The sequence below is a fragment of the Spea bombifrons genome, chromosome 3 (genome assembly GCF_027358695.1).
Source record: "Spea bombifrons isolate aSpeBom1 chromosome 3, aSpeBom1.2.pri, whole genome shotgun sequence".
NCBI lineage: Eukaryota > Metazoa > Chordata > Amphibia > Anura > Pelobatidae > Spea > Spea bombifrons.
The window spans coordinates 67,218,052-67,229,405 of record NC_071089.1 but is presented as its reverse complement, the minus strand read 5'-3'; positions in this window follow the sequence as shown (position 1 = coordinate 67,229,405).

Genomic DNA, 11,354 nt, shown 5'->3' with positions numbered 1-11,354 from the left:
ATTTAGCAAAAATACTGCAGTAGACCATCAAATTCTCCAAAATAATACAATGGAACAGTAGGGTTGACTAATTGGTGATTAGGAGGAAACACAAGATATAAGTGGAGCTGGGTAGGACTATTCAGTAACAACATTTATCCTCATCCACCTGCCTTTCATGCTTTAAGACAACATGCATATTTCTCTTGCTCTTTTGTGTGACAAAAATGTGGAAAACGAGGGAGTTGGCATATGACATGAAACCCATGTGTCCTTAGTTAAAGCTCGCACACCCTGGAGAAGGAACAGGGTGACGTGATCTGCTCCTCCAACTAGACCTCAGATACATCAGTTGTAGAATGTGCAAAACTGGGTGTCACATCTCCATAACCTATTAACCCTTTACTAGAGGACTGCATTGGGAGGCGGGTCCCACCAAAAAACTTGCGGGCACGAGTGGTCTTGCTGGGGCTGCGGGTGGTCAGGCACTGTACCTGCGGGTCCCGGTAAAACCTTGCAGTCCCGCAAGGCTGCCTTCTCGCTGCTCCCTTACAGTGTCTCCTATCTTGCTCTGCCCAGGAACAAAATGGAGTCACGTGATGTGACGTCACTTCCTGTGACTCCGCCGTGTTCCTGGGCGGAGCAAGAGAAGAGACGCTGTGAGGGAACAGCTAGAGGGCAGCCTTGCGGGACTGCGCGGGAAATCAGGTAAGGTGGCGGGCGTGATTGGCCACAAATGTGGCGGGAGCGGGCAGGAGCGGAACACCCACATTGCGGGAGCGGGATTAAAAACAGCGGGAGCGGGATTAAAAAAGCCGTCCCGCGCAGGGCTCTACCCTATACTTCTACCACTGCTTATGTTCCTCTTGTGCACTTTAGGTGTGGAAGGATTGCAATGAGCTACTACCTAGTGCCTACCCAGTAATTCTTGTTTGCTTTGTGGCAAAGTGAGGGAGGCTGTCTATATCAGTTGCAGATTGGAGCGCTCTCTATTCCCAGCATGAAAGGGTTACTAGATGGAAGTCAGCCTTTTCAGGTGAATCCAATTAACCTGCACTGCAATGTTTAAAAGGTCAGCCGTTGGAGGCATTAGGAGTCTGACAACAGGGAGAGAGGCAGTTAAGCCAGGCCCCCCCAAGACTCTAAGAAAATAAGAAAATAAGAAAAAGGCACTGTCTAAGCAAACTTGTGTTTTTTGATGTGACTACTTGGTTTATGACTGGGAACTGGATTTGCCGGGCACTTGGTTAGTGAGGGAATACTTAGTATAATCAGTCTCCAAAATGGAGTAGGATTTGTTTTTGTGTTTTGGTCATTTGACACTGTGAAGCACAGCACTGTGTAACTTAAAGAAAAGCCACAATAAACCACGTTTTACTTTTATTCTGATGTTTGTATTTGGCGTTTCTTGTCAATAACCGGGCCATCCTGCCACAGCTTCTGAAACAATCTCCCTTACTCCAGTGCAGACCATCATTCAGATGTCAATTAAAAATCTATTATTTACTAAAAATATTTCAGTCTTATGGACTTAATTAATTTCACATTTATTTTAAAAAAAAGATATTGCAGCACAATGTCAATACATATTTAATTTATTAAATAGGTGTATATATATTCCAATTCATTAATATATGATTTATGTCTAAACAAGGTGATTCATTGCATGAATAATTTATGTGATATTTTTTTTATCCTTTTTTTTCCAGAAAGTAACTTATTTGAGATCACCGCTTTGTTTGTACTAAGTATCAGTTTATTTGGGCATAATCTGCAACATAGATTATTGACCTAGAATGTAAATTCCTGCGGGAACAGGGCCCTCCATTCCACTTGTATCTGTATGTCAATTGCTTGTCATTTTGTACTTGTCGTTATCTGTAAAATTTTTACCTTGTACAGTGCTGCGGAATCTGTCGGCGCTTTATAAATAAAGTATAATAATAATAATTGACTCACGGTATATTGTAAAGCAATTTGATCCAGATCTTAAATGCTTCTAATTGGTTAATACAAAGTCCCTGCTCTTCACAGTATAGTATTGGTATGTATACCTTCGCTCTAAATATTTAACCAAACATGAAGATTGCCGTTTAACTGAACCCGTCTGTGATTTGCTTCCATAAAATATCTCTTAAAAATAGTTTAAGAAGTCAAACTTTCTTTAATATTGTAATGAAACATGCAGTGCCACAGTGCCACCTAGGGGTTAAACTGTTCAAAAAACCTTACTCCGAGCGCTGTGTTCACGTGCAATTCCGTGCAAAAAGCAAAAGGGACACGCAAATTAATTCACAACCATTAAATTGGGTTTTGGTTGGTATTAGTTGAACCCAAATAAAAACATAACAATGATATATAGAAACCAAAGTCCATTCTTGCTTATGCTACTTGCTGTAAGACTTGAAATTTCTCTTGGTCTTTTCTCTGTCTTATCTGAACCCCATGCACATCTACATTCTGTCACTGTATTAGCCCAAAAGCTATTCTCACATTCTGCCTCATTCCCCCCTTAACCTCCTAGTAGACTGTTTGCTAGCAAGAGCAGGGACCTCTTCTCTTTCCTTACCAGTATATCATATGTGTGTTCATTTTGTCTATTGTCAATACTAATGGTATGCTAACTTTGTACAGACAAAAGGAAATTTTTTGGAGCTGGAGTCAGTGGTTCAAAGACTCATCTTTTGAGAAACTGAGATGTAGTTTTGTTGATTTTTTTGAAAAGGTGAAACGTGTTTGGAGTACAGAAAAAAAGCTATTAATGCCACTATGACTATGAACATATCGAGGTTTAAGACATCCCCACACTGCTATGAATCTACCCATCACAGTAATAAGGGGAGGTCAGGCCACCTTTTGATGCTTATGAAACAAACAATGCAGCAGAATAAAGCTCCCTTAACGAACAACATTCACTTTAATGAAGGTTAGATCAAGTTAATTTGAGGCAATAAGGGAACTGGTTTAAAGGGGAGATCTAATAACCGTAACAATAATAAAAGGTTATTGAATCTACTCCTGGGGGACCCATTCTCTATAACCATTTAAGTACCACTGAGGTCATAGTCAGTTATTTGGATAATTATAAAACAATTGGATGTTTCATTTACAGACACTCTTGGTGTATGAGTATTTTAACTCACATATTATGTTATGATATAGCTCACCTTCTTTCACTAGGTCAAACGTCCAGTTGGCGGGTGTCTGTAGTAAAAGAAAACCATTCCCGCAGTTTTCCATAATGCCGAAGAGGGACTTGTTCAGGTCTGTTTTCATACACTGTAAGCATATATGATTTTAGTTTGTTTTTTTTTCAAACATTGCCCATTATACTTAAATCATTCTTGACCGCGTGTTTACCTACATGCTAAGCATCACAAACCTTAAATAACATGGTAAGCAATATGTAGTTGGATATTCACTGTTAAGTTAGTATCTGAAAGAGTTTTATTTGGACTCAGCCAGCTCACGTAAGGTTGGAGACAGTGAACAAAATGAACAAGGTGCACAAGCATCAGGAGACATTGGCAGGTAAGTAAATAGGACATGTCTAATATCCTAAATAAATAAAAAATTAAGGTTGTGGCCATTAATATGGTTTGAGCAGTACATTTATATTAGGGTAAATGCACTCTAGATTTGTGTAGATTCCTACGAATTTCAAATTTAACGCAAACAAGGGCAGACTCCCCATGAAACAGATGAAAACAAAGCAAAAACCTCAGAATTTTCATACAAAATCTGCTGGCTCTTTCACTGTCTCCCACTTTCTGAATGTCTCCCTACCTTCTCTGGTAACCACTTCTCACACTGTTTCCGTGTCTCATATATTCTTGTTCTTCTCTCATCTCTTTTCACTCTTTTCTTTTTTTGTCTACAACTCCGTGGACATACCCTTCTTGCGAACGTCTGGTGACATCCTCTCCTTGATAGGAGAGTCAGGGTAGAGGACGCCACCGGAAGCTCCACCATTTTGCCCTAAGATAAGCTTGTGTTATTAGAGGATAGGAGGAGAGAGTGTCACCGAAAGCTGGCGGAAGTTGGCTGGGAGGTTATGTCCATGGAGATGTGGATGAGAAAAGAAGAGAGAAAAGAGAAGATAAGAGAAAGGAGAACAAGAAGATGCAGAACAAAGAGATGCGAGACATGGAAGCAGAGCTGCAAGACACGGAAGTGGTCGGCAGAGAAGGGAGGGAGACATTCCGTGAGTATGAGAGAGAGTGAAAAAAATAAGAGTGTGAGAGAATGAGTGAAAGTCTGAGAGAGTGTGAGAGAGTGAGAGTAAATGTGGGCATCGGACAATGAATTTCATATCGGAATTTAAAATAGGCCCTGATTTTCTTCTGAAACTAATGGGCCGGAAACCTTTCAAACCTTTTTGTACCGTTTGCATGTGTCGAATGCATTCCCCAAGATCTGTTTCTCTTTTCACACCATGGGCTGCTTGAAACATATTCATTGACTACATTTTGTTACAGATTAAAAGGTTTGACTCTGTAGCTTGATGTCCACACCGTTTACTATACCTTATTTAGGACATTTCTTGTTACACAGACTGTAATACTGTACTGTCTGTTTAAAAACCTGGCAGTCACCATTTTGAGATTTTTTTTCTCACTTTTCTAATTATTGTAACTTTTTGGTTTGTTTCTTTTAATCACAGGCACATTAAGTCTATTATTAAATAGCCATTAATGGGCTCTTGCTTCACTGAGTAAAAAGCTATTGTTTTATAATTGTTTTCTTTCTGTTGCAGAAGAAACAACTTTTCCAGAAAGAACTGCAATTTAAGGAAACTATTTATTTAGGTATGTGTAGAAGTTTAGATTGTGATAAAGAAATCAAATAATTCTGGGAGTACTATGGTTACAAACCTTGGCATTTTCAAGGTAATAATAGAAATCCAATCCCATATGAGGTAGAAATTAATGTTTAACTAATATTCCACTTTTGTTATCTACCTGCTGGTAACTTGAAGAATTAACTTCATTTCCTTTTTCTCTGTATCCTTTAATATGCACACTAAAAATGTTAATGTGTACTCAGGACTATTAGAATTACTGAATAGGCATCACAATCACAGGAAGTTTTCTTGTTTGTCTAAAAATGTATACCCATTTTTTTCTAAAACAAAAAAGAAATGCTTTATATTAAGTTGATATTAAAAACATACATTTCTGTGTGATATAATTTAGGGCATCGGCTGCAGGGTATAGGCAAGGATCAGCGCACATTTCCCTGTATGGGCTTATTTCATCTGGTTGTATGTATTTTAACCACTTCTGCAGCGATGGGGTGAGGAGGCAAAGGCCTTTTCTTAAGGTTTCTTAATAAATATATTTTTAACCCCCGCCCTCTGCTAATGAGGTATAGAGAGGGTATACAGCTGCATATACCCCTCAGGGTTATTTTATTACCCATACCTCGCACACGTTGGTGGTGGATGAGAGGGCAATTGTTATAGAGATATTGAGGACCCTTGTTTCATATATATATATATATATATATATATATATAATTTCATGTATATTTTTCATGTAATGCAGGTGGGTGCTGATTTTACAGGTTACAGACGAGGACATGGGATATCACATTGAATTTGTATGCCATCGCCTGTACGTTACACAAGTAAGTCCCAGGCTCTCAAAATCCCTTGCAAACAACTTGCAGATTAATGAATCTGTGAGTTTTTTTGCGAGTGTTAGCATGTGACACCATGCAACCGGAGGTGATTATGGTCAGTTCAGCAAACCCTTGACTTGACTGACCACTCAACTCTTTTGTAAAAATTATATAAATTGAACAAGAATCAGTGTCTTGCTTCTTCCATATCATCCGAGAGGGCACTTAAGACTTATGAGGGCTCATAAAACGCTTCTTAATTTGCTTAAATTTGCTTTAATTTGCCTAAAAACCTAGAGCCATGTCTGCATGAAAGTGTTTCTGCCATAAATTAAAAACATACATGTATATGGATATTTCTTTATATATCTAGTTTCTTCCCTCTAAACATGCAAACACCATTTTGCTTATCCTGTTAATCTGATATATGGTCATTGTACTGCGCTCAGTCACTGTACTGTGTCTGCTGCCTTTCCTATTATTTCATGTGCTTTAAAACCCTGATTAATTTCTTACGCTGGCAGTACATATTCTTTGTTAAGCATAAGTATGATAATGTTTTCCTTCTGCCACTACTTAACAGCTTAAGTATCACTGAACAGAAGCATCCAAGCATGTACCATTCCCAAAGCTAATCAGGACAGAATGTGCAGGATGAACACAGCTCAGTGAATGCAAATCACTACCCATTCTTCATTGTCCTCACCAAACGTTGATTAAAGTATAGAAGTGTCTTAATGGATTTAAATCTCAATTGCATGCCACCTTAGAAATATATCACTTTTTTTTTATTTCACACTTAGATTTAGGAAAATGACAGATCTAGGTTAATGGATTCATTGTTACTGTGTTTATGATTGTTTAGCAGACAATATAATTGAGACTGAGATAGGGAACACAAGCCATGCTGTCTTTGTCCTAGGCTACCTGATTTATCTATGGATTGATGCCAGTAGACATTGAGGTGTTAAAACATTCATATTTCTAAGGGGCTTGGATGCAACAAGACATGTAATATATTGTGTCCAAACATGGTTAGAATCTAGATTACCAACCTGAATTTACAAAATCGAGTAGCTCTATAATATGGGACAAATGGCATCACAATTAGAAGAGGGTAGACCATCTCCCTGCCTCACCATACACCATATAAAGTTCATTTTATATTTCAGTTATATTTTAAAACCTTGTGCGGTGCAAGTACAGCCAAGTGGCCCATGCGCCCCTTGCTCTTAGAACATAATACACAAACTTACATTGAGGCCATTGAAGTACAGTGAACTCATTGTCATGTTCAAGAAACCAGTTTGAGATGATGTGAGCTTTGTGACATGGTGCATTATCCTGCTGGAAGTAGCCATCAGTAGCCAAGATGGGTACACTATTGTCATAAAGGGATGGACATGGTTAGCAACAATACTCAGGTAGGCTGTCGCGTCTTAGCTCAATTGGTACTAAGGGGCCCAAAGTGTGCCAAGAAAATGTCCCCACCATTACACCACCACCACCAGCCTGAATCGTTGATCCAGCGCCGTTTCCCCTGCTCCTTCCTCGACTGCTTCCTGCATGGCTGATTCAGGGGAGCGCCCCCACTCCACTTTATCCGTCTCTGAATGGAAAAGGCGGGGAACGCACGTAGATGATGTCATGCACAGAGGCGGGGCGACCACTAGCGACCATTTTAAAAAACAGCAATGAGCATCACTTAGTGCTCAGTTATTGTGCCTTACTGAGCTCTTATATGTCTTGTACCGTGTATTACTCCTGTTGCTGACCTCGGATTTACTTTGGATTTGCTGTCTTCTCCTGGACTACACTGATTTCCCTGACCCCAGCTAATGTGTTCTGGACTACGCTGCATTTGGTGAGCCTGACCATGTCTACGCTTCCTGAGCTGGGGTTATCCTGCATACCGGAATCCCCCATCTCCCAAACCTTACAGGCACCAACAACCATGCCACATTCAAAGTCAATTAAATCCCATTTCTTTCCCATGCTGATGCTCGGTTTGAACTTCAGAAAGTTGTCTTGACCACGTCTACATGCCTAAATGCATTGAGTTACTGCCATGTGATTTGCTGATTAGCTATTTGTGTTAGTAGAGTGTCATTTCTTCCGTGTTGTCACAAAAATATTTACAAAAATGTGAGTGTGCTCACTTGTGAGATACTGTATCTACCCCTTCTCAGACGTAAAGGGGGACCCTCCTGCGAGGTACAAGTCTGACAAACACTTACACATAAACATCTATGCTAACACACATGCTAACGTATACTAAGTAAACCTAATACTTTTTAAACCTTGTATTTTTTTGGTATACACTATTGGCTTTGTGTTTTCTATTTCTCCGGTACATATATCGATACATGTGTGTCATCATGCTGTATTTTTTAGACACTTGACACCTTGAGTGGCAACCCCAGTGGTGATTTGTAAGAAAATGCCCTGAAAGACACCTGATTAATTTAAACCCTCCAAACACCAGAGCAGTGCATTTTTAAGTGGGATACCGCCTATTTGTATACTATTATTTTGGACATTTTCTATCAGAAAGCACTATTTATTGTTCTTTTAATCTTTTTGCTTACTTTCATTGAAACTGAGGCTTCAAGCAATTTTGATCTACAGTTTCTTGTGGTTATACAAAAAGTATAATTTCTGTTATTTAACAAAACCCTCACTTTTTAAAATCATTCTTAATTACAATAATAACTTAATTAATACTTAATACAATTGATTTTTCATAAACTTGTTCAAGTCCTCTTACTATTTGTATATTACCCTTTTTGCTTGATTAAAAGACGACCCTGATTATAAGACGACCCCCCAAAATCTGAATATTAATTTATGAAAAAAAGAAAAAGCCTGAATATAAGACGACCCTATAGGAAAAAAGTTTTACCAGTAAATGTTAATTCATGTAAACTATGTGACCAATTTTTTTTTAATAAAAGCTATGATTGAGAAAAATATTTTGTTTTTATTTCCTTTTTTTTCAACCTGCCCCCCCCCCAGTTATGCCCATCTGCCCCCTGGCTTGCCACTCTGACCCAGAAATGCCTCATACCCCCTATATGCCACTGTGCCCCATGATATGCCTTTTAACCCTCTAAATGCCACTGTGCCCCATGATATGCCTTTTGACCCCCTATGTGCCACTCTGTCTCCAGAATTGCCTTATACCCCTATATGCCACTCTGGCATTTAGGGGGTTAAAAGGCATATTATGGGGCAGAGTGGCATATAGGGAGGTATAAGGCATTTCAGGAGGCAGAGTGGCGTATAGAGGGTTAAAAGGCATTTCTGGAGGCAGAGCACTCTGACTCCAGAAATGCCTTATGCCCCCCATGTAACACTCCCTCCCCCTCCCTCCTCCAAACTTACCAGAGCTTCTGAGTCCCCAGTGCGTAGTCCGGGCAGCGTGTAGGGCTCTACGCGATTCGCGTAGACAACTTTCGCTGCAGCCGGGAGGAGGTGCGGTTAGGAGCGGGGGTTGTCTGCGTCCATCGCTGTCAGAGACCCAAGTTCCCCTCACAGGGGAGGCGGGGGAACTCTGCGCGATGGATGCAGATGGATGCAGACAACCCCCGCTGCTAGTCGCACCTCCTCCCGGCTGCAGCAGAAGTTGTGTACCCGAATTGCGTAGAGCTCTACACACTGCCCGGTGCTTAGTCCGGGCAGCGTGTAGAGCTCTACATGAATCGCGCAGAGCTCTACATGCTGCCTGGACTAAGCACCGGGGACTCAGAAGTACCAGTAAGTGTGTGGGGGGGGTCCAGGTCCCCTGCAGCGCTGCGGGGGTTCTGGATCTTAGTCTCATAGTCCGACCTAGTTGAGGTCTGATTATAAGACGACCCCGATTATAAGACGAGGGGTATTTTTCAGAGCATTTGCTCTGGAAAAAACCTCATCTTATAATCGAGCAAATACAGTAATTTATATACCCATCATATTCTGGGACCCTGTATAATGGGTAAACAGAACACATCTTGTAGTGCATTACATAACAATTTTTCTTACAGAAACAAAAGAGGAGAACAACCCTGCTCAAATGAATTTACAATCTAGAAGAAGGCTGCACAACTCCAGTGTTTGAGGGCAGTAAACAGGTCTCTTAATTAAACATTCACTTGACCATTTGTCTTCGGGCAGGGATAAAGACTTCCTGGCCTATTTACCACCTTCGAGGACTGGCGTTATGCATACCTGATTTTGAAAATGCGTAATTCTCTTAAACACAGCCAGGTGCTCATCTCTTTCCTGTGTTTTTGTATTTGCTTTATACAGTAGCTTGCAGTAGTATGTTTTGGGAGATCCTAATAAAATATTGTTTTTGCAAAGTGTTTCACACATAGCCTCTTTTAGTGTCTACCCTCTAGAGAAGTAGTATGAGACAGATACTGCTTTTTTTTTTTTTCTTACGTTCACGAGGCTTGTTCTGACTTTGTTTGTTCATCCTATGCGTTTTAAAATATTTTGTCAATGGGTCAATACAATGGTCCCATGCAAACACTTATAGCTAAAAGGCATTTTCTGCCACACTCTAAAATTCATTAGTGCAATAAGGCTAGACCAATACTTTATATTGTTAGATTTTTGTTGTTGTTGTTGGTCATTTCAACAATGGCTCGTCTGAAGTACTATGGTTTCATAAATCTGGAGCATGCAGTTTAATAAACTGCAGGGGTGGATAGACCCAATCCAGTGCTTTATATTGTTTTTCCTTATCGCAACAATGTTTATTTTGAAGTATCTGCTGCATATATGAAAGATATCATATATATTTTAGATTTAAAAAAAATGCACATTATTAAATACATGGCAGGGTTCTAGCAGTCCAAAACAGAGCAGTTACAGCTGATGGATTTCATCGAAGATGAGAAGGCAATTGGCTACACTGAGGACCCTCTGTACTGTATATGGTCAGTACGTTAAAAAAAACGATACTACGCTGCAACAATTACCGTATTTGCTCGATTATAAGACGACCCCCCAAAATCTGAATATTAACTTAGGAAAAAAAGAAAAAGCCTGAATATAAGACGATCCCAAAGGGAAAAGTTTTCCCAGTAAATGTTAATTCATGTAAACTATTTTTTTAATAAAAGCTATGATTGAGAAAAATATTTTTGTTGTTTTTATTTCCTTGTATTTTCCAAACTGCCCCCCAGTTACGCACATCTGCCCCCAGGCTTGCCACACCAATATGGCACTGTGGCCCATGATATGCCTTTTAACCCTCTATTTGCCACTGTGCCCCATGGTATGCCTTTTCACCCCCTATGTGCCACTCTGCCTCCAGAGATGCCTTATACCCCTATATCCCATTCTGGCATTTAGGGGGTTAAAATGCATATTATGGGGCAGAGTGGCATATAGGGAGGTATAAGGCATTCCAGGAGGCAGAGTGGTATTAAGGGAGTTAAAAGGCATTGTATAGAGCACTCTGCCTCCAGAAATGCCTTATACCCCTATATGCCACTCTGGCATTTAGGGGGTTAAAAGGCATATTATGGGGCAGAGTGGCATATAGGGAGGTATAAGGCATTTCAGGAGGCAGAGTGCTCTATTAAATGCCCCCTTAACGCCACTCCAGAAATGCCCTATGCCCCCATTTAACACACACACACACACACACCCTATACCCCCATTTAACTAACACACACACACACTCTCTCACACCCTGACAGAAAAAAATTATGAAGAAGCAGAATATTTTAACTCAACTGGATCAGTTGTCTGCATACATGTGT